The sequence below is a fragment of the Schistocerca americana genome, chromosome X (assembly GCF_021461395.2).
Source record: "Schistocerca americana isolate TAMUIC-IGC-003095 chromosome X, iqSchAmer2.1, whole genome shotgun sequence".
Lineage (NCBI taxonomy): Eukaryota > Metazoa > Arthropoda > Insecta > Orthoptera > Acrididae > Schistocerca > Schistocerca americana.
Window position 1 is genome coordinate 973,526,652 of NC_060130.1, and position 24,104 is coordinate 973,550,755.

Below are 24,104 nucleotides of genomic sequence, written 5' to 3' on the forward strand. Positions count from 1 at the left end.
TTCGAGCTATACAAAGCGCACGCTGCTAAGGCAGATGGGAAAACCCCGCAAAGAGTTTGCGTGCCACACGTAATAGGGTGGCTGGGCGGATACGGAAGTAAATGATTAAGTCTAGTGATCATAGCTCCAAATGTGTGTGCTTAAATTTGGTGCAGCTTCCACAAAAGTTATCATTTGATCTTATTTCTCCTTTCTGTCGAAGTTGGTACATTGTCATACACTCTTCCAATAATTGTAATCGAAAGACAAATGTGGATTTCAGGTAAGCAATTCAGACACAGCAAAAATATAACAGTGTCACATTTGACAAGTTCAACATGTGGACATACACTACGTCACTTGCGCACTGTAGTAGGACAATACCAAAAGCCACAGCTATCATACACAGCCGAGTCAGATTAATGTTTCTACCGCATATGTTCGACATGAACATGAAAAAGCACTCACAGACGTCAAATGTCGTCACTAGGAGTGGAGGGTATAGAAAACATGTCAGAGGGCCTCGGAAAACCGAGCAGTTGTTACCACAATGCAGTAACGGAGTGATTTATCTGACGTCCAAGTTGGCATGATCATTGGCTTTCGGGATGAAGGTGGAAACATTTCCGAAATGGAAAAGTTTGTAAATAGTTCGCGTGCCACCGTGATTAAAGTGTACTGTGTATATAAGAATGGCGTTACCCAAAACCGGCGACAAGGAAACTGTGGTGCACCACGAGCCATAGATGACGGCTCCATAAATATGTGCAGGTAATCAGACGTGCAAATGTACAGCAACTGATCGCCCAAATGAACAAAGGGGCTGTCAACTTCCTGGCAGATCAAAACTGTGTGCTGGACAAAGACTCGAACTCGGGACCTTTGCCTTTCGCGGACAAGTGCTCTACCAACTGAACTAATCATGCGCGACTCACGCCCCGTCCTCACAGCTTTACTTCCACCAGTACCTCGTATCCTACTTTCCAAACTTCGCAGAAGCTCTCCTGCGAACCTTGCAGAACTAGCACTCCTGGAAGAAAGGATATTGCGGAGACATGGCTTAGCCACAGCCTAGGGGATGTTTCCAACTGTACAACTGTACATCCACTGAGTGGCCACAGGTGTTCTCAGATGATTCGTGTTTATCGCTTCATGGGGCAGATGGCAGTTCGGTCGTGCGGCCCTGAAAATGTCATCGGAAAGGTCGAGGGCAGAGGAAGGGGTGTTATGGTGCGGGAGATGTTTTCGTGGTATTCACTGAGTGACCTCGTCATTATGGAACGAACAACGGATCATGTGTGGAAGTATGCATCTATCCTTGGGGAAAATGTCCACCCCTACATGCAGTTCGTTTTTCCTCGGCGCAATGGCACATGCAGTACAATAATTTCAACTGACATACAGCTCACAGTTCACGTGCGTGGTTCGAAGAACAAAAGTATGAGTTTACCTTACTTCACTGGCCCCTAAACTCGCCGGATTTAAACCCAATCTAGAACCTACGAGACCATGACAATCGGGCGGTTCGTGCCATGGAACCGAGAAATCTAGCGCAACTGACAACAGTGGAGTTAGTATGGTTCCTCATCCCTGTCAGTATTTTGCAGAATCTCATTGACTGTCTGCCTGCACGTATTGCAGCGAACCGCACTGAAAATAGTGATTATTCCTGTTTTTGACAGGTGTCACACTAATGTAACTGGGCAGTGAATTCTCCAAATCTTTGCCAAGAGCTGCTCCATTGAAACTCTTCCTCAAAACTGTGATGTCGAGCAGGGGAAGAACTACAACACCGCAACATCTTATACTCTGGAAAACTTAAATCAGTAATGAACGAATGACGAGGTATATAAAATTTCTCGAATAGTTAAGAGAGTCGAAAATTTTTTTTTGATGCAGGCTTGAGTTCGAAAGCAGAAAAAGTAAGAGAAGGAAAAGTAGTAGGTGAGTACAGTGTAGGGCGGAGAGGAATGAAAGAGGTAGCCACCTGGAAGAGCTTTACACAGAGTGTAATTTAATCTTCACTAACACTTCGTCTAAGAATCATGAAAGAAGGGAGAATATGTGGAAGAGGCCTTGAGATAATCGAAGTTATCAGACCGACTATAATTATGGTTGGTAAGACAGAGATTTAGAACGCAGATTTTAAATTATAATACATTTTCAGTGACAGATGTGGACTCTGACGATAATTTATTATTTATGAACGGTAGATTAAAATGTAAGAGATTGTAAAACCGTAGGAAATTAAGGAGGTGGGATCTGGATAAGCTGAAAGCAGTAGACGTTGTTGAGAGTTTCAGATATAGCACTAGGCAATGATTGACTATAACAGGGTGAAGGATTACAGTAGAAGACGAGTGGGTAGATTTAAGAGATGAAAAAAATTTAGGGAGCATAGGATCAAACAGGTAAATAGACTAGGCCTAGTAGAAATCCTTGGTTAACACTGAAGATATTGAAACTAATTGGTAAAAGGATAAAATATAAAAATGCAGCAAATGATGCAGGCTAGAGGGAATATTAACAACTAAATAACTAAATTGACCGGAAGTGTAAAATATCTGAGCAGGAATGGCAAGAGGACAAATGTAACGATTTAGAAGCATATTTCACTACGGGAAAGATAGATATCCCCTACAAGAAAATTAGAGAAAGTCTTTGGAGAAAAGAGAAGCAGCTGTATGAAAATCAAGTGCTCGGATAAAAAAATACTCGTAAGCAAAGAAAGAAAAGCTGAAAGCAGGAAGGAGTATATAGATGGTCTGTACAAGGTAGATGAACTTGAAGGCAGTATTATAGAAATGGAAGAAGACGCAGATGAAGATGAGATGGGATATATGACGCTGTAAGAAAAATTTGACGGAGGACTGAAAGATCTAATTTGAGACAAGGGCCCAGGAGACGACGACATTCCGTCACGACTATCGATAGTCTTGGGAGAACCAGCCATAAAGAAACTCATCTGGTGTGCAAGATGTATGAGACAGGCCTAATATCCTCATTCTTCAAAAAGAATATAATAACTCAATTTACAAGGAATGCAGTTGCTGACAGTTATTAAAATTAACGAAATGTCATTTTCATAAGTCGTAACTGGAAAATACTAACACGAATTATCTGCAGAAGAGATCAAAATGTGATTGAAGCAAATAGGAACTTGCTAAAAGAGTCTACCAGTATGAGCTAATGAGTGTTCCAAAATGGTCCTGGGGCGTCTGTGTACACTCGTTGCCATGGTGACTGAGTCCTGCGCTAAGCTGCAAACGTCTGTGGCGGAGGTTATTGGTTCTCCAAGCAAGCGCCACACTGTGACGACATCTGTTCAATGTGGACGTCCATGCCCTGCCAAGCACATTGCCGGCGTGCTGTTTAGTGCGAAAAATTCGCTAATGTCCTTGGTGGAGCAACGGCAACACGTCTTTTTGCAACACTTTGGGAATAAGGACACGGAATCTTCTAATGTCCTTCAGCAATGGAATGACACGCTGTTGCACTAAAAGGTTATACCGTTAAACAAAATTCCGGCGCACGAATGAGTTCTGGATACTGATCAGTGAACGAGGCCAAGACGTGCGAGTGTACTGCAAAAAATCTTGAGGTCTGGGTCAGCTTCCTTGGTCTGTGCAATTTTTCTGTACTGCAGTGGAAAAGAGTCCAGCAATTCCTAGTTCTGCGGATCGATTTGGCAATAAGATGCGGCAGATGCATCAAAATCAGAGTCTGTGCCAGTCAGAAGGCCAGATAGGGCGTTTGCATTGCCTTGCTTTGCCGTAGGTGTGCACACAATTTCGCAGTGTTACTGGGAAACAACAAAGCCCAGCGTTGGAATTTTTGAGTGGTGCGTGTAGGAACCGGCTTTGACGGATGAAATACGGACTGCAAAGGCTTCTGATCTGTCACTATATAGAACTTGCGACCATACATACAGTAGTGGAATTTTGTTACACCATCCATGCAATAGCAAGAGCCCCTTCTTCTGTTTGAGAAAAATGCACTGAGATTGAGTTAACAACTTTGAGGCAAAAGCATTAGGCCTGTCTTGTTCATCAATTCTGTGCAAAAGCAAAAAATGGTTCAAATGGTTCTGAGCACTATGGGACTTAACATCTGAGGTCATCAGTCCCCTAGAACGTAGAACTACTTAAACCAATTAACCTAAGGACATCACACACATCCATGACCGAGGCAGGATTAGAATCTGCGACCGTAGCAGGAGCGCGGCTCCGTACTGAAGCACCTAGAACCGCTCTGCCACACCGGCAGGCGTTCGAAAGCACAGTGCTGATTCCGTAGCAAGAAGCGTCTGAGCGGCATTCGGTATAAACCATCTGTAGTACGTCAACTTGCCTTGTACTGACTACAGTTCAGATACATTGCGATGAGTAGACACGTCACGAGTTGCAAGTGAAGGGGGCTGGAGGGTGTGCACATCCTGACTGTGTATGAAATGACCTAACAACTGTAGTTCAGTTAGAAAAAAGTCACACTTTTCGAGATGACACTTGAGTCCCGCTTCTGACAACACTCGAAAAAGGTAACGGATAAGTGTCAGCTACTATCTGTGGGTGTCTGAAGATTTGAAATCAACACAAATGCAAATGCGACCAGAAGGCTTAGGCTACAAAACGAGTGGACTTGCCCATTGACTAGCTTGAATGGGAGCAATTACACCATTATCTTGCAATTCTTTCAATTCACTGGCTACTTTGTCTCGTAAAGCACTTGGGACTAGGCGGATCCGGAATGCATTGTCTTGAAAATAGTTTAGGAAGTTCTTGAAGCAAGCTAGCGACACTGTCCTTTGGATCACAAGCGGATATGGAAAGTACATTGTCTTGGATGCTAAGGCCAAACAAATCCAAGGTATCTAAACCGAAAATTTTGTCACTGGTTCTTGATTTGGACACAGTAAAATTCACTGTCCTAGTGTGATATTTGTATGTTTCAGTCAAACTACACAGTTCAAGCACTGGAATTTCCTGTCCGTAGTAGGCAGTGAGTTTCTTGTTAGATTGAAAAAGGCGTGGCGAGCCCAACTGTTCGTACGTGGCACGATTAAGCAAAGTTACTGTGGCACTGTGGTACCTGTGCATAACTAAAAGTTTACACGACGACCAGCCATTCGTAATGACACAAAGAGTTAGAACTTCGTGGCTCTAAGATTTACAACACTTGAGGAAGTGATGGATCGGAGTACCTTATGATCTGTTCCTGTATTCTACTATCAGGGACATAGAATGATATAGCATCCCTAATCATTAAGTCACTGTAAAAGTTCCCACAACTGCACTTAAATCTACAGTTCCTAGCCATGCCCGATAATTCTGTGTATCACTGACGGTACGTCTGCTCCGGCTTTTTCTGTAAGCGAAAAAACTGGTATCTGGCTGCAACTACTTGGAACTGCTGGTCACAGTACTGAGTTAACGACGCGATTACTTCGTCATAACTGCGTTCGTCAGGAGACGCAGTTGGGATTAGTTTTTGTATTAATCTGAACATTGGAGACCCCGCAATCGAAAGAAAGCATTGTAGCTTCACATTAAATTGAACCCGATGAACTTGGGAATGTGCTTGGAACTGTGTCAGGTATTCGAGCCATTCCTCTTCAGTGTCGTCAAATTGCCAGGACGTTGGTATGCTAGTTGGCGTAATTTTTGGGCTTGTCGGTCGGTTGGCTGTTGTTGTTGTGCGGCCGACACTGCTTGTGCAGCCAGAAGTTGTTTTACCGTTGTCAGCAGGGCAACAATTTCTAGGTTATGAAACTGGAAAGCTTGTGTTAGATCCATCACAGCTGCGGCGCGGGGACAGGGGATAGAAGGGGTGGGGTACCCATGGTTTACTTATTATGTTATAGCAAAAAGCAAGCAAAGCCTCTGAAAAGACAAAATTTGATCAGTTCTGTGGCACCCTTCGTAGAATACATGTAAGAGCACAACAAGAAATTAGCAAACACTTGAATACGATCACCTCTGCAATCTGAAATTCTTCACTGAATTATTCTCGTTGCTATCTTTTAAGCCGTCTCGTTGTCTCTGTAGAACTGTTCCACGGGAAGCAAGGACAGGATGTTGTTTAGTGGCTGGTATCCTCTTCCTATAACACAAACTGCTCGCATATATTAACTGGGTTCTTAATTCATAAAAACAGGAAGATATTTTACTCAAGATAGTCGTTGTGGTACAAGCTCTCTGAAATATTACACATTAGCCTCACTGCTGGTGCAGTGCAAAGCCCGCTATATATACTACTCTGTCGCTATGGGCTGCCTGACTCTGTGCTAGAGTCCGTTACCCTCCGGTCCGCGGCGGCGATCTTAATACTGATGGCCGAGAGGGCGTTGCCGGCACGTTTCCTGCGAGTCTGTTGTTGGCCTCTATCGATCTTCGCGCAATCTCTTTGCCGCCTGCTGTACTGGCGCCAGGTTACACCAGCACAGTTGTGATTGCTACTACTGTCAAGACTGTTTGTCCACAACTCATTAGTCTGTCAAAATACTTCGCCCTGACTGTGTCAAGTTTTGCAGTTTCCTGTGTCATGAAGCAAATTTAAAAAAAAAACTACATTACTTTTCACTAAAAACCAAAAGGCAATATGTAATTTCCTCCTTATACGTTATGTGTAATAGTTCTTTCTTTCTGTACTACTTAATTTCGGCTAACAGTTTTTGATACTGAGTTCAGATTACTCGTCACTTCTCGTCCAGAGTCTTGTGCCGTGGCCATAAAGTGAAATTAGAAACAAGAAGTACTTTTTCGTCAGTTGCTTTACTTGATACGCACAAAGTATTTTGGCGGTCACCCATTATTTCAGGTTCCAAGTGCATCAACCAAATTGATCCAACTGAATTAGTTTTATTTGCTTGGACAATGAAAAGTGACCTTCCATAGGTGAATGTATTTGTTAATGTAATGAGGCGTCTTGAGCTAACAATAGCATAACATTCCTTGAATTTTTCAACATCTACGAGAGCATGCTGAAAAGTGTAGCCACCGAATTTTTCATTCTGTTGTCAATATAGGCTGAGGTATTATCTGTCATGCTTGTTACTCGGTCGACTCTCCGACTTCGCTGATTTAAGTTGCGCAGTCCGGAACCGCGCGACTGCTACGGTCGCAGGTTCGACTCCTGCCTCGGGCATGGATGTGTGTGATGTCCTTAGGTTAGTTAGGTTTAAGTAGTTCTAAGTTCTAGGGGACTGATGACCACAGATGTTAAGTCCCATAGTGCTCAGAGCCATTTGAACCATTTGAGCCATTTAAGTTGCAAACCCTCTGCTACTAGATGACTCCAAATTGTAGCGTGTATCATGGCAGTGCAGAACATCAATACTGAGTTACTACAATTAAAGTGCAGCTTCCTACAGAGGTCCAGTGGGGGATTTAATAAACGTATGGCGACAAAAGCTGCTAGATACTGTAATGTATTAATGAACAGCCGATATAAACTGTAAAAAAATTAAGTCTCATTTCAGCCACCAGGTCCAGGTCTGGCGCTGTGAATTCAAGAAACATGTACAGAAATGTTTCCGTATGTAATTGTCTATGAAAAGACCCTGGGCAGAAAAGGTGAAACAAGTGAGGGAGGCATAATGTTGGTTTTATTATTAACCGCCACATGGTGTGTTCAATATGAGCACATCAAATCTGCACTTATTTTTCTCCATCCTAAATTTGTTTCGCGTTAATGCATTAACATATCTACTAAGCTTCACTGGCATATGACAATTTCAGCCCACACTGGATATCTGTGAGTAGCTGCACTTTAATTATACCCACCTAGTACATAGGTGCATGGGAAACAGTGCGTTGTAATCGATCTTCTGACCACAGAGGAGTTCGTCGATACATAGACCACCTTCTCCTTCAGCATGACAATACTAGACCACACCACACACTAGTACTGCAAATCTGCAACAACCGGAGGCCTAGGGATCACTGTCATCGATCATCCACCGTACACTCCCGACTTGGCCCATGAACGTCCAGGCTCTTTGCCAGTACTAGCGCAAAGAGAGAGCAGGTCCACTTTCGTTGACAGGTTCTCACTCCCTCTCCCTTCCAAGGTCTAGGACAAGGTCAAGGTCACCAACCCCTTACCTTTTCATCTCACGCCCTCGGTATCCAATCCACTGGAACTTGGGCTATTCTTGGTTCCCTTTTGGAATTAGCTCTCTGCCTGATCAGAAACAAAACATCCTTAAATTTACATTATATGAACTGATGCAATAAATACGACTTTCCTGACCCAGCACAGTCGATAACTCAAAATTTAAACAGGGAATCGTACGACTCTGACATCGTTCAACAGATATTTATCACGGCTTTGCCGCAAAATTAAATCCAGCGCATTTATTTCTCCAGAACTGCGTTTCATTTCTTCTCCAACAATTCTCCACATACGTCAGACGCTACACGTCCCTTTTCAGTGACCTGAGGACAGGGATCACCATCACCCTTCCTCCCGCTTCAAAAGAATGCTGCACCAGCAGGCTCATAATACTCGAAAACACATATAAAATACAATGCCTAATTACTCTACGCAAACCTAATGATACATAACAAGAAAAGAAAAACTACAAATAATTTACCACTTTCTGGATCGCAAAGCATACGGTACTTCATGCTGTACTCTATCTTCCTAGTTTTTTCTGCGCTTAGCACCTCTCTTCACTCTCTCCTTCTTCTTCCCTTCCTGTGACACGCCTAGAATCACATCCGGGCAACCCTCAAATGGCCGTAACCGCCCAATGTGTACTATCGTTGTTCTCGATGGCAGCTGAAGCTTAACAATAACGGGAGATGTCGCTTCAACAACTTGGTAAGGCCCTTGATACCTCGTGTGGAACTTGTTGCGTATAGGCGCTGGACAGCATTGCCCATTGCCCCACTCTATGCTTCGGTAAACTTCCTTTCCGCTCTACTGCGTCTTCCTGCCTTTCCAAAGACCTCGTATTCGCCTTTTGTACCAGTTTCCAAACATCCTGAACCGTTCTCGCGAATTGACGTACAGATTCACCGGTCCTTTCTTTCTGTAGCTTCACTAAATCAAAAGGTGACGGCATTTTTCGCCCGTACACTACCTCATATGGAGACAAACCGGTATTTGTAAGGACTTCTGCATTGTATGCCCTAAGACATCAATCCCCAGCATAGAGAATGGACATGTCACTTCTGGCAATCGTTGTAGCTGTATCTGTTTCCGGCTCAAATCTGCCCTCTGTGCACATGGTATACAATTCTTGACATACTGATCCACATCTACTTTCCTACCTCTCCACCAATACCTCTCCACCACTCTCCTATTCGACGCTCTATACCCTCCATGACGGGATAACACATGACCACGTGCTTCCTTTAAATCCTCGTCCCTTAGTTTCGCTGGCACTACTGCCCTTGGCCCTAATTTCGTTTCCCTGCACAGAAGACCGTCGTACATATTAAATTGTGGCTGTGTCCGATACAATTTACAATCGTTGTCCACGTCCTGTAGTTTTTGCCATACCGCTAGCTCATAACATATGACTTCTACTTTTTCCACCTTCCTACTTAGTGCATCCGCATTACCGTGCTTCTTTCCAGACTTGTGCACCACCTCGTAGTCGAATTCACGAAGCATCACAGCCCATCTGACGAGTCTAGTGGTCGGATCCCTCAACCCCGAACAACCACTTCAACGCAGCATGATCTGTCACTACTCGAAATCTTCTCCTATACAAATAACATTTGAAATATGTGATTCCATAGATTATGCTAAGCATCTTCCTATTTGTTGTTGAGTAATTCTTCTCTGCTGCATTCAACTGCCTAGACACATTGGCTACAGAATGTTCTTTCCCATCAATTTCCTGACAAAGAACACAACCTAATGCTTGATTCGATGCACCGCATGCTAGTTTAAACTCCTTTGAAAAATCTGGAAACACAGGAACCGGACTTGATGTTTATACTTCTTTCAGTCTGCCAAACGCATTCTGACACTCTTCTGTCCATTCAAATTTCACACCCTTCCGTAACAATTGAATCAATGGCTGTGCTAAATCTGCAAAACCCTTCACGAAATTTCGATAGAAATTGCAAATTCCAATGAATGACTTCATTTCCTTAACTGCTTTCGGTTTACAAAAATCCATTACAGCCTGTACCAACCTCGGAACTGTTCTCGCTCCGTCCTTCCTGATAATATGACCCAAATATTTTACTTCTTCCAACGCGAAATGACACTTCTCCAGGCTCAACGTCAAACGAGCTGCTCTTAACCTCATAAAGACTTCTTTTAATCGCTGTCTATGTTGCTCCAGACTACATGAAAGCAATATAATGTCATCGAAATAGACAAGACACTGCAGTGGTTTCAAACCCCTAAAGACACTGTCTAGCGACGTCTGAAACGTTGCTGGAGCGTTTTTCAAACCGAATGACATTCTAATGTAATGGTAATGGCCTCCAGGTGTAGAGAAAGCAGATTTTGGATGATCCTCTGGAGCCACCTCTAACTGATGATAGCAGCTTGTCAAATCTATCGTAGAAAAGTAATGGCACTGCACTAAGTGATGCAAAGTCTCCGATATGTTTGGAATGGGGTATGTGTCCGTTACTGTCTTATTATTGAGATATCGGTAGGCACAACAGAACCTGTATTTCTTAGTTCCATCCATAGATTTTTTCGGCGCAACAACAATGCCCGCTCCCCAGCAGCTATTACTATGCTCTATAATACCGTCCGCAAGCTGCTGATCAATAAAATCCTCTACAGTCGGGTAAAAATACCTCGATATTCTGTGTCGTTTACGGCAAACAGCTGCTTCATTCCCTGTTGGTATCCTATGTTGAACTAATGGAGTTGCTTGTAACGGTCCTTGTGGAAAAAACAAATCCTTAAATTCCCACAGTAATTCTTCCATATGCTGTCTTTCTCGTCCTTCAAATGCTCAATTTTGTCACGCAATGCAGTTCTATCGGCAGTTAGTGGTTGATCGCCTCACCTACCTCTCGAACACCAGTCTTAGTCATCTGGCACATCCAAATTTGCTACTAAAAATCCTTTCCTCAAATTCACGTCTACAGCGCTAAAATTATCCACTTTCACGGGAACTACTTGCCCGTCGTTCCCCTCCTGTACACGTACAACACTACGTTTCACAAAACAATCCAGTGAACCCAAATCTTCATTATTCTCCAATGGTTCAATAACACACGCCGTACTCACGCTTAGATTTGACTCAACATTTACCCAAAGCGACTTACCGGTGCCACTAGACACACACTCATGCGATTTAAGCCTTAATGCTAATGTACACGGTTTTTTCATTACGTTGAACGCCCCTCGGGACAGTTCAGCTTTGACAAAAGTTTCGCCCAGCGGAAATAACATTCCACCAAGTTCCGCAGCTCGTTGTCCAAGGACAATTTTGGGACGACTTTGATGCAAGAAATCTACATCTAGGATCATGTAGTAGCCCTCGCTCACCCATGGTGCTACCTCCATGCATGCATTAAATCGGACTTTCCCTTTGCAAAAGTCAACTGTCACCGCCCCAAATGTGTGACCTCCTTATCTCCCACTCCACGCAACCTGTAACGTAGTGGGTCTAGCTCCCTTCGTCCCATTATATTCTTAGTAGCCACTGACACTTGCCCCCTGTGTCCAACAAAATCTTAAATTTTTTCGTTTCTATGTATCCTACCACTGAACATTCCACCTCTGCATGCGTATTCGTAGCATTGAAATTAAACGGGAGCTCCCTTAGGTGGGTCTTGGGCCCCCTCTACCGTTTAACGATTGTCCACCTCTCCTATCTCCATTTCTCCATCCCTCACGCTGCTGATTTCCACCCCTTTCTCTATTCCTCGGAGACTGGGTACATCCTCTGCACATGTCCCATACGACCACACTTTTAACGTTTTATACCCACTGTAAACACCGTTTGCATTCGCGTACCCCTGTTGCCACGTCTATTTCCTCGCATTGAACTGCGAGCTGAATGGCCGAATACAAATTTTGCGGATTCCCTTCACGCACTTTCCGTGACATATGAGCCAGTAACCCTCTGAAAAATAAATCAAGTGCCCTTTGCTAGGTCTCCTGCAACAGAACACTATTCGCTTCATCGCTGTGACCCAAGTCGTAAGTATACTCCTTAATTTCCCTTATCCTGTCCGCAAATTTCTCCACCGTCTCCCCGTTTCTTTTTGTCATTGTACTTAACCTCTCTCTAATGTACCGAGAGCAATTTTGTTTCTTGTACCTCTGTAAAAGCCCTTCCTTTATCTGCTTGATTTGTCCTGACTTCCTTAAGGCCTCAGAATACCTTACATGTGTATTCGCTTCACCCATTAATCTAATCTTTGCTATATGTGACAGCTGCTCATCAGACTAACCATTGATCACCGCTGAAGTATCTAAGTCCTCCACAAACGAACGCACATCCTCAGATGCCTTGCCAGAAACCGAATAATCAAACTTGCGGCGGCTGGAGCAATATCCTGCACCCTAAGCAACAACTACTGATCAGATGCCGTTTCCCACTCACTTCTAGATGTTAATTCATTTCTCAACTGCGTATTGTCTGCTGTCAATTGTGCTACTTTCTCCAACAATATCCGCACCGTCCTTGACTTTGCCGGTGCGTTGCTTTTGTTCCCAGTTAGTTCAAAAACAAAACGATTAAATACAAGAATAAGCTGACTTCCTACAGCTCCGAATCGTCATACTCATTATCATCATAAAACAATACTAAAGTAATCAAAAGCCACAAAAAAATAAATCTTTCTGCCCCAAACACACTAACATTTACTCTGACAACAAAAAATACTATGCACACGCAAAATATCTACAATGTGGCTTTTGACACTTCATACTCAAAACACAAACAAAAAAGAAAGAAAACGTCCAACACTTGAAAAGAACGATTTTGTCGGCATTCAATACATCTTGTGACTGTACTGCAGGCGGTAGACTCGAATGTCATACTGGACAGACGAAGTCCGCTATTCTGACACCAAATGTTGTGGGTTGGGTGCGGTATTGAAACTTGGCGAGAACTTTCCAACTGATTTATTTGTTTCCAGTACAGTGCTCTGTTCACCTCGGTCTGCACTACAGGGCCCCGCAATGCTTAGGAAGCACCCCAGCGGCCTGTGCGATGCAACGCTGTGTCGTGCCGCCCTTGGCCGTCCTGCTGAGATCCGATGATGTCAGGATGGCTGCGCCAGCATCCGACCCTGCGCCGCTCGGTGTGAGCTACAGGCGGCCAGCTGCGTCCTTCTTCTCGCCGGCGTGGCTGAGATCACAGCGACGAACAAGCGCCTGTGATCTGGCGTCCGAATTTGCGGCCCTCGCCTCGGGATGTCTCCGGTGTGTGTCGGGAGCCGAGACGACTGCCCGCGATAGCGAGCCGAAGAGTGGCCCGCCGCTGGCTGGCTGCGGACCCCGTGTTGGCCTCAGAGGGTTGAACCAACGATCCACCGTAGACTGGGACGCTGGCGCCCCATCTGTTGCTGCGTGTAGCCTGGTGGTGTGATATGCCCCGCCGTCCAGGAGATCTGCCACACTCGAAATAATCTCATTAGAAAACGGCACATATTTATACTCGGATGTGCGCCTCTGTTTTACCAAGCTCACTGCTTTGTGTCACGTATGCATAACACTTAGGTTGGCCAGTGGCCCAGTGCCTGTCAGTTGCACCATGAAAACTGCTGGTATGTGTAACTCACTGAAATCCGCCCTGCACCTAGCTGTAACTCGTGCTCCGAATATCACACAAAACTATCTTTCCCTATCCTAAACGGCGGTGACGCTACGGTTGTTTGCTGATAAAATAACAAACCACTATGTGTGTCGTGATATGTGATCTGGATGTCACTGCTGTCATTGCACTTTAGAGATTGTCAGTCTTGCTGTAATGCGTAACTGCTGCTCCATTGTCTCCTAGTTATCTCAATTGTAGCGCTTGACTACAGACTACAGCTGTTGTTGATGCACATAACTTTCCAACAGGCTGATTACATCAGTGTCATTTAACTGCTGTTGTTGTGTAGGTGTGACAAATTCACTTGTCCACTTGATGTGAAATAGATTATTATATATGTATATATTTTTCTTTCATACATTATTTATCCCCACTGAGAACAGATGTATGCAGCTGGTACATTATTTTAAAACAAGTGCCAAATACGTTAGTATATGCTGCACAGAAATCATTTAGTTTTATTTAGACATCAGTAAAAAACATAGTCTAGTGCTATGTGTCATATTTGAGGTGATTAAAAATGCCGCATTTCCTGGGTGTTTCCGTAAGAGTGTGCAAAATTGTAACAGGACATAGAGAATGTACCACTGAACATTGTGAGACAGGGAACCTAGGGTCAGAGAAGCCAGCTTAAGGAGATATGGAACTAAACTTGTACACCGCTTCGTTTACCATTACTGTTTTCCAGTTTATTTACAGCTAACATGGGTACAAGTTTACACGTACCATGCTGTTCATTTGCATAGACATTGTTTATTTCCTGCAATGAAACAAGAAGGACGAGCCTGACTACCAGGAAGTAATGATGCTGGTATGTTTACTTTACTTATCTATATGGTGGCTCTCTTGTATCGTATGTACGTTGACCCACAACAGAACGTGTTATGAATCAACGACAGACCCATTCACTTCTCAGGGTTATTCAGAGATGTAGAGTACAGTACGATGGACAGTACCGGTATAGTATTTCCTGGTCACTGGATTGGAAGGGGAGGTCTTACTCCATTGCATGTGAGAAAACCTGAGCTGAAACCCCTTGATTATTCCCTATGATGATGTCTAAGGTCACTTGTGTATGAGACCCCAGAGGATACAGAGATATAATTAGTTGCCAGAATTGTAGCTGCCTGTGAAGTGATTCGGAGCACGCCAGTGACGCTTCAGTCCGGCACCGCGCCACTGATACGGTCGCAGGTTCGAATCCTGCCTCGGGCATGGATGTGTGTGATGTCCTTAGGTTAGTTAGGTTTAAGTAGTTCTAAGTTCTAGGGGACTGATGACCTTAGATGTTCAGTACCATAGTGCTCAGAGCCATTTGAACCACGCCAGGGATATTTGTCAGGGTGAGCCTGAATCGCCGATGCCATGCTTGCATTGAGGTTGATTGCCGTCATTCTCAGCACATTTTGTAATGCACTGTACAAATTGTACGTTCATTGTGTCAATGACGATGTTTAAAGTCAACTACTGTAAAGAGAAAAGTGCACAGTAATGTGATTTTAATCCCATTCTCTCCTTAAGCTCGCTTCTCCGACCACTGGTGTGTGTGTGTGTGTGTGTGTGTGTGTGTGTGTGTGTGTGTGTAAGCCACACATTCATGTACTGGTATATTATTTAATTTACTGATATTCACCAGTAAAGTCATCAGTGGTGGCGCATGAGATCACCTCCATTTCAGCATGCATTACTGTGAAAGAAGAAATCATCAGCTCACATCATTGTTCTACAAAATTTGTAACACAATACGCTATATAAATCCAACCTACTCCGCGTGGTGTATTATGGATTAAGTGTATGTCATACTGGGCTGAACTGAGGCAGTCCTTTCGAATGGCAGCGCCTAACTTCACTTTCGACACGAACACTGAAGCAGAATAAAGAAGAATAAAGAGAACTGCATTAGGACCGATTACGCGATCTCGACTTACAGAATTTACGAATGTAATACCCACAGATGTAAATAGGACTATACCATCCACTTATAATAACTAGTATCATACATGGCCAGCTACATCACACCATTTTGATGTTGTTGTTGATGATGATGGCGATGATGGTGGTGGCGTGTTTCTGACAGAGAACCGTTAACCAGCTGATAAATTTGCCGGCAGGTGTGGCCGTGCGGTTCTAGGCGCTTCAGTCTGGAACCGAACGACCGCTACGGTCGTAGGTTCGAATCCTGCCTCGGGCATGGATGTGTGTGCTGTCCTTAGGTTAGTTAGGCTTAAGTAGTTCTAAGTTCTAGGGGACTGATGACCTCAGATGTTAAGTCCCATAGTGCTCAGAGCCATTTGAACCATTTTGAGCTGATAAATTTGACTTAATTATGACAAATCTTCCTACATTGGTTGTGATTATCATAGGTCAATTTGAGCACTGCCACCGGCAGCAAATAATACACTGAGACCGATCTATCAGATGAGTATGTGGATTCATTTCAATAATAGCCAAATGCAGAAACCGATACATTAAGCTGACACAAGAAATTACATGAAACACGTGTTATTCTCCAACATTAGATTGATCATTGAAGTGTAATGAGCGAATGTTGCGTTCGTAAAGCACAAATGTGAAGTCTGTCGTGCATTATTCATTAAGATTACACCGAGCGAGGTGGCGCAGTGGTAGCACACTGGACTCGCATTCGGGAGGACGACGGTTCAATCCCGTCTCCGGCCATCCTGTCTCTAATGACCTCGTTGTCGACGGGACGTTAAACACTAACCACCACCACCACCATTAAGATTACAATAGAAACAGCTTCACTCAGTTCAATCTCTTCACGTACACCGAAGGAGAAACAGTCTTAACACAAAAAAAAATAATTAATGCAGAGTAATTAAATTTCGGGAATACATTTGTCTAGGTACCGTATTTACGTGATTAGTACTGCAACAGTCACAGGTTGATGTAAGGGCGAGATAGGCCACTGCAATTATGAAATGCTGGTACATTAATAACAGTTATAGCCTCCAGAATGTTAATTGGAAGAATGCAAACGTACATGCATTGTGTTGCACTGGCGCTGCATATCACTTTGTGGGATGGGGTTTCATGCTTATTGCACCTGATCGGTCAATATGGGACGGTTAATGCTGTTTGTGGATGACACCGGAATTGTCGTCCGATGATGTCCTATATGTGTTCGATTGGAGATAGATCGGTGATTGAGCAGGCTAAGGCATCAAATAGGCACTTTATAGAGCATGTTGGGTTACAACAGTGGTATGGGTGTTAGTGTTCCTGTTGGGAAACATACCTGGAATGGTGTCCATGGCCGGCCGCGGTGGTCTAGCGGTTCTGGCGCTGCAGTCCGGAACCGCGGGACTGCTACGGTCGCAGGTTCGAATCCTGCCTCGGGCATGGGTGTGTTTGATGTCCTTAGGTTAGTTAGGTTTAAGTAGTTCTAAGTTCTAGGGGACTTATGACCTAAGATGTTGAGTCCCATAGTGCTCAGAGCCAATGGTGTCCATGAATGGCAGAAAAACAGGTCGAATCACCATATTGACGTACAACTTTGCACTCAGATTGCGTGGGATAGCTACGGAAGTGCTCCTGCTCTTATGCGAAATCGTACCCCTGTCGATAACTCTGGGTGTAGGTCCTGTGTGTCTAGTAAGCAGGCAGGTTGCATGCAAGCCGTCAACTGGCCTCCTTCTAACCAACACATTGCCATCACTGGCACCGAATTGGAACCAGCTTTCAGCAGTAAACACAACAGGCCTCCACTCTGTCCTCCAATAAGTTCTCGCTTGACACCACTGAAGTAACATATGGCTATGGCTTGGGGTCAGCGGAATATACTCTACAGGGCGTCTGTCTTGCTGCTGTCGTTGAAGTAACCGATCTGTAACAGTTCGTTGTGTCACTGTGGTGTTAACGGCTGCTCAAATTGCTGCTGCAGGTGCAGTAAGCTGCACCACGGCCATATGCCGAACACTATGGTCTTCCATCTTGGTAGTGCCAGGTGGGCGTTCAGACCATGTACAGCGGCTACAATCCTGTCAAGTCTTTCTGCAATATCGCAGAAGGAACATCTAGCTTTCCGTAGCCCCAATACTCGACCACGTTCAGACTCAGTGCGATGTGGATAATGACATATTTGTCGTCTTAAAAGCATTCATGATTAATATCGGTTCATCACATCAAGTCTGAAAGGTAACAAACGCTCACGACCGTTTCTGCGTGTATTTAAAAGAAACCTGATATGCTTTCTCATAGAGGAGCTACTAGCGCCACTCTTATGGGACTGGCACGACATCTGAATAGACATCATATTTCAGATGTAGAAACACGCTTACCAAGTTTAGTTTGTGTCACACAGCTTCTTATCAGTGTCACGATTTTTTCCCACAGTGTAATATCAGTGGAGTCTTAAAACACTCTGTGTGGCGGGTCCCGGCGGAGGTTCAAGTCCTCCCTCGGGCATGGGTGTGTGTGTTTGTCCTTAGGATAATTGAGGTTAAGTAATGTGTAAGCTTAGGGACTGATGACCTTAGCAGTTAAGTCCCATAAGATTTCACACACATTTTTTTTCTTAGAACACTAACATTGTATCCTGCATCCTGTAAGTGTAATGATTTGAGTGATGCACTGTATTACGTAGGTCTGGCAGGCCATGCACAGCAGGTGGTGATGATTCTTCCGCTGTGGTGTTAGATGCATTTACATAGTGAGCACAGTAACGTGCATGGGGTAAAGGCATGAGTAGGACAAAGAAAACTGTCACATTAAGGTACCTGCAAAACAGCGTTTTTGTAAACTGATGTCTAAAGAATGCCTGTGTCAATCGACGTACAATAGATCCATTGCGGAACAGGGAATGAATGCGATATGCAATACGGTGTACCATAACTTTGTCAAGAAAGATTTCCCCTTAGGTTTCCCTATGTACGTAAAAAATCATCCGGAGAAATTTTGTGGGAATGTTCAAAACAGGGGCATGTAATTGGGACCTACATGAAAACAGGAATTTTTACGAATGTAATGCACGAAGAGTTTTTTAAAATCTATCATTAATACGTACTTGTGACAAGAAACATACCGTGATTCGTGTGGAAGGCAGGCACTTAGGGTTAAACCTTTGAACATGAATGTCAGGCATTTTTCCACAAAGTAGAAATTATCATACCCAAAGTTACTCCACTTTACCAACCACGCTATGGTTCATTATATATGTGTAGGTTATTATTTTCGCTAAGAAAGATTCAAAATACTCCCGACTTGATAAATGTTAATAAAGAAATCGCTTCAATTGAAGTTGGTCAACAGAGATTTCTGAATAGTTCATTATCCTGGAGATAGGGTTAGTGTTGTGACAGAATACTGGACATATCTTTCTTGATACAGTTATAGCACACCATGCTTCAAATCGGTTTTTACCACCCTCCCCACCTGCAGTTCGGAACAGTAACTCAGTATACCAATTAAAACAAATATTCTAATGAGACAGTTTTACCACACATCATTACGTTCGTAGTAATAGACGGAAAGTCATCGAGTGAAACAGAAGTAATATCCGGCGTTCCCCAAGGAAGTGTTATAGGCCCTCTATTGTTCCTGATCTATATTAACGACATAGGAGACAATCTGAGTAGCCGTCTTAGATTGTTTGCAGATGATTCGGTCATTTACATTCTTGTAAAGTCATCAGATGATCAAAACGACTTGCAAAATGATTTAGATATCTGTAAGGTGTGAAAAGTGGCAATTGACGCTGAATAAAGAAAAGTGTGAAGTTATTCACATGAGTACTAAAAGAAATCAGCTAAATTTCGACTACGCGATAAGTCACACAAATCTGAAGGCTGTAAATTCAGCTAAATACTTAGTGATTACAATTACAAATAATCTAAATTGGAACGATCACATAATACTGTGGGTAGAGCAAACCAAAGACTGCGATTCATTGGCAGAACACTGAGAAGGTGCAACAGATCTACTGAAGAGACTGCTTACACCAATGGAACGGTAGGGAGACAGCTTGAAGGTGGTTCATTGAACCCTCTGACAGGCGCTTTATTGTGATTAGCAGGGTAATCACGTAGATGTTAATGTAGATTATTGGAAGGAACACGTAGCAGCAGAGAAGTATATGGAATGCTGACTGCTAATCAGTGCAGTGTAAATTCTCGATCGTAAAATAAAATACCAATATTATGTAAAAGAGCAAGAGCATTCACACATGTTTTATTACGAGAAGAACTAAACTAGACCTCTCTATTTTTTGTGTACAATTTGTAGTAACGGGGCATTTAATATTCCACCGAATTTTACGCTTAAGGTGTTGCTATTTGCTGACGGTCAGGTCATTCTTATAAATAGTACTGTCAATGTGCTTTGAGTGAAAGATATACTGTTAGAACCACTCTTTTTGTTGATGATAATATATTAGAATATGTCTCAGGTTTTAACAAATGAGGAGCGCAGGTCGGTTATAAGAAATACGAAAGGCAAATGAAGTTCCACAAAGTAATGGCTGTGCCAGCAGTAAAAGGATGTATCCGAGGCACTTACACAGCCACTGATAGAAAAATTCAAACGCTACCATGAGTTCCTTGTCCATGCCAAGAAGGCGTTTTCCAGTGTCCTGTGCGAAATCATGGTATAATTTCAACGTCATGAAAACTAATGTTTCCTGTTACAACTACTAGTTTTATTCTGGTCTGTGATTTGTGCGCTCTCCAAGAGAAATGTTTACAGATTAAAATTACGTAGCAGTATGTTGTATGGAGAGTTCATACCAGTGCTAAATGCATGATCATTTTTAAAAATAGTTAATGTACCCTCTTTCTTTAGATTAATGAAGCCATTGCTCCTTTTTATAAGCAGTGAAGTACCTACTATTTCGGTATAATGTGGTGGCAGCAGGAGGCAAATGTATGACAATAGGGAATTTATAAAATAATTGGCAGCTTAGACGCAATTAGTACTGCTCCTTTGTTTTATACACTACTGGCCATTAAAATTGCTACACCACGAAGATGACGTGCTACAGATGTGAAATTTAACCGACAGTAAGAAGATACTGTGATACGCATTCACACAAGGTTGGCACCGGTGGCGACACCTACAACGTGCTGACATGAAGAACGTTTCGAACCGATCTCTCATACAATTCCTAGCCGAATTGGAGATTTTCTCCACTCGGGCACCGGGTGTCGTGTTGTTCTCATCATCATTTCATCCTCATCACCGGCGCGCAAGTAGCCCAACGAGGCGTCGACTGACATTTGACTTGCATGTGGCGGCCGAACTTTCCCTGATAGGGCCTCCCGGCCAACGATGCCATACGCTCATTTCATTTCTGTGCAGGATTGTTCATAGAAAACATTGTAGACAGATTGGATTTTTGCTATATGTCTCGCTGATAAGGTCGTCTATAAAAGGATATCGTGTTGCGGAGGCTGGACGTTTGTTAAAGGAATCTGGTACTGTATAGGATTCTGAGAGAATATTGCACTACACGAAACACTTAAAATCGATAATCCACCTGTACTCTTAAAAGAGACTTTCATTGTATGTTACCATCTCATAGGATAATGCTGTGATACAAGGTAATGAATAAATCGAGTTGCAGCATGACAAAAACATCCACGTTACTTCTGGTATGTTAAAAGGTGTGACCTTAGAAAAGCGACTATATGATCGACGTTGGTTTAAGTTTCATATAAACTGCTGGAAAGTGTATTTGACAATAAAAATTTAAAAATAAACTTGCATTCTCTCTTGACGTTACGGTCCATCAAACGAGGACTTTGGTTAATGTACCCTCCACCATAGGAAGTAAGGTGGCATGAGAGTATTAGGCATCGAATAACATTGTCTGGGGTAGGAAACTGGTGGTGTGTTTACTAGTTATCTGCGTGGTAAGTACTAAGAATTCATCTCTGCGAGACATTGTATCAAGGTCACGTTACTATTTCATTTCCCTGACATGGGGCAGAAATGCGACAGCAATGGGTATTACCTGTTACAGTACACTTACTCAAAACTGCAGTAATTTGCTGACACAAAAAGGCAGTAATTCATCACGCCCTGAAACATGGCACCGCAGGTAAATCACGACTCATCAGCGCTGGGTGTTGGGGGAGGAGGTGCGAGGCATGACGTGGTAAGTTTCAATAAGGTCAGCGGTGTCTTTTCCTAAGGTGTGTCTAGGGAAAATGACACAGTGAATCTGTCTTGTACTGAATGCCACAAACTGGGACGCGGTATCAGCTTTCACAGGTGAGTGCTGTTGGATTACTCCTCGTGTTGTGGGGGAGGGGGGGGGGGGGGAGGGGGGGATGACATGAACAAGGTTTTCCGTAAATTTATCGGTTGGAATGAGTTATATGTACGTGGGGGTGGCAAACGAGCCCTCATATGCCGAAAGGACCATCAAATAACATAACATCAGACTCCACATCTGCATCTGGAAATGCCTTGCATTTGAAAGTCTGGTTCCGAAATCTCTCTGTTACCGTTATGTAATCAATCCGCAAACTTCCCTTGTCTCCTGGCCTGTTACACATATGCAACCTTCTGTAATGTTCCTTAAGCAATGTGTTAGCAGAGATGAAATTATGCTCCGTGTTGAAATCTGACAGGTTTCCTCTTTCATTGCTTTCCCCCAGTCCATATACCCCAGCTGTGTTTGTTCCCTTCCTCTTCCTGCTACTGAATACCGGTTACCGATCACAATTAAATGTTTCTTTCTCTTGACCATCAGAACATTTTGTAATCTCATCAGGCCTTCTTTAATGTCATCATAATCTGTGGAGCTTGTTGGCATATTAAACTTGCACAACTTTTGTGGCTACTTGCTTTCTGTCTGCCTCGGCTACTGTGTTCAATATGTGGCTCTCTGTAGCCTACCTGGATTCTTATTTTCTTAACAATTATTCTACTTCCATTTTATTTCTATTTGATTTTGTATTTACAACCTCTTATTCACCTGACGTGAAGTCCTGTTCATCCAGCAACCGCACTTCACTTATCTTCTCTATAATATAACTACAGCGTATCCAATTCCTTAATCAAATAATCTAACTTAACTACCTGATGAAGACATCTAAAATCCATCCTCTAATCGTAGAATACCAGTTTACGATTTCCTGATGACGACATTATCCTGAATAGTCCCCATCTGGAGATCTCAGTGAGGGACTACGTTACCTCTGAAATATATTACCCAAGAGAATGCCATCATCATTTAAGGATGCATTAGAGTTACATATCTTCGGATAATGTAACGGATGGAGTTTCCCATTACTTTCTGCCATTTTCATTACCATATCAGCAAGGCTATTTTGTTTGATGTAACAGTCTCAGATCAGCCTGTCATCCAGACTGTTAACCCTGCAACTACAGAAAAGGTTGATGCCCTTTCTCAGAAACCACATTTTTGTCTGGCCTGTCCACAGATACCGCTCCTTTGTGGTTCCATCGCATCGTTGAGGCACGCAAGGTGCCACAAATCGACAATGACTGTGAATGGTCACCTGCAATCTTGTTTCAATCTTATAATTCCAGCAGCTCCTAAATCGCTTTCAGTGTTGTTCAGGAGATATCGGTCCACATTCGATAACCCAGCCATCTTGAAAGCGGGCTTACAATAGACGTTCCTGCGCCGACGTCAATTAATGTGTGTGTGTTTAGACACTGAGAAGGTTTACGATATCAGATGGAGGCGCATTATCATCGGACAGCTCAATGAATGAGGTCTTCGGGGATCTTTTCCCACCTTTATATGGTCCTTCTTTCTAGCACTCTATTTCAGGTATTGAGTCGGCCATGTGCTCTCTGATTACTTTGAACAGGAGGCCTGTGTCTTTCAATGTGGTGTTGTAGGTGTAACTATCTTTCCCATAATGGTTAATAGTATCGATTCGGTTGTTGAATGTCGTGCCCAGCGTTCCTTGTTTGTTGACAACACCTGTGACTTATGTCCTCCTCCTGCCCTACGAAACAACTCATAAATTGCAAATGGCTTTTCGTCGGATGGAGCAATGGGTAGAGAAAATGGGTTCTAGTTTCTTCGTCGAGAAGTTTTCGTGCGTTAACTGTTCAAGTTTTGTTCTAAACTATCGAGATTTGAGGATTAGGGACACTGTTTTTTTTTTAAACACACAATGAGGATTCTGGGCCCCACATTGAATCCTAAATTTAGATGATCGCCACATATTCGGGAGGTGAAAAGACGCCACATAAAAGTGCTCATTATTTTCATGTGGCTTTGTCACATTTCATTAGAAGCCGACCGAACTTCTCTGCTACCGTTTTACACGGCTATCGTACGGGTCTGCACAACCCTCTGATGCTGAAATTCAGGATGTGGCGCACCGTGAAAGTATTCGGCTGGTCACTGGGGATTGTGTAATCAGCCACA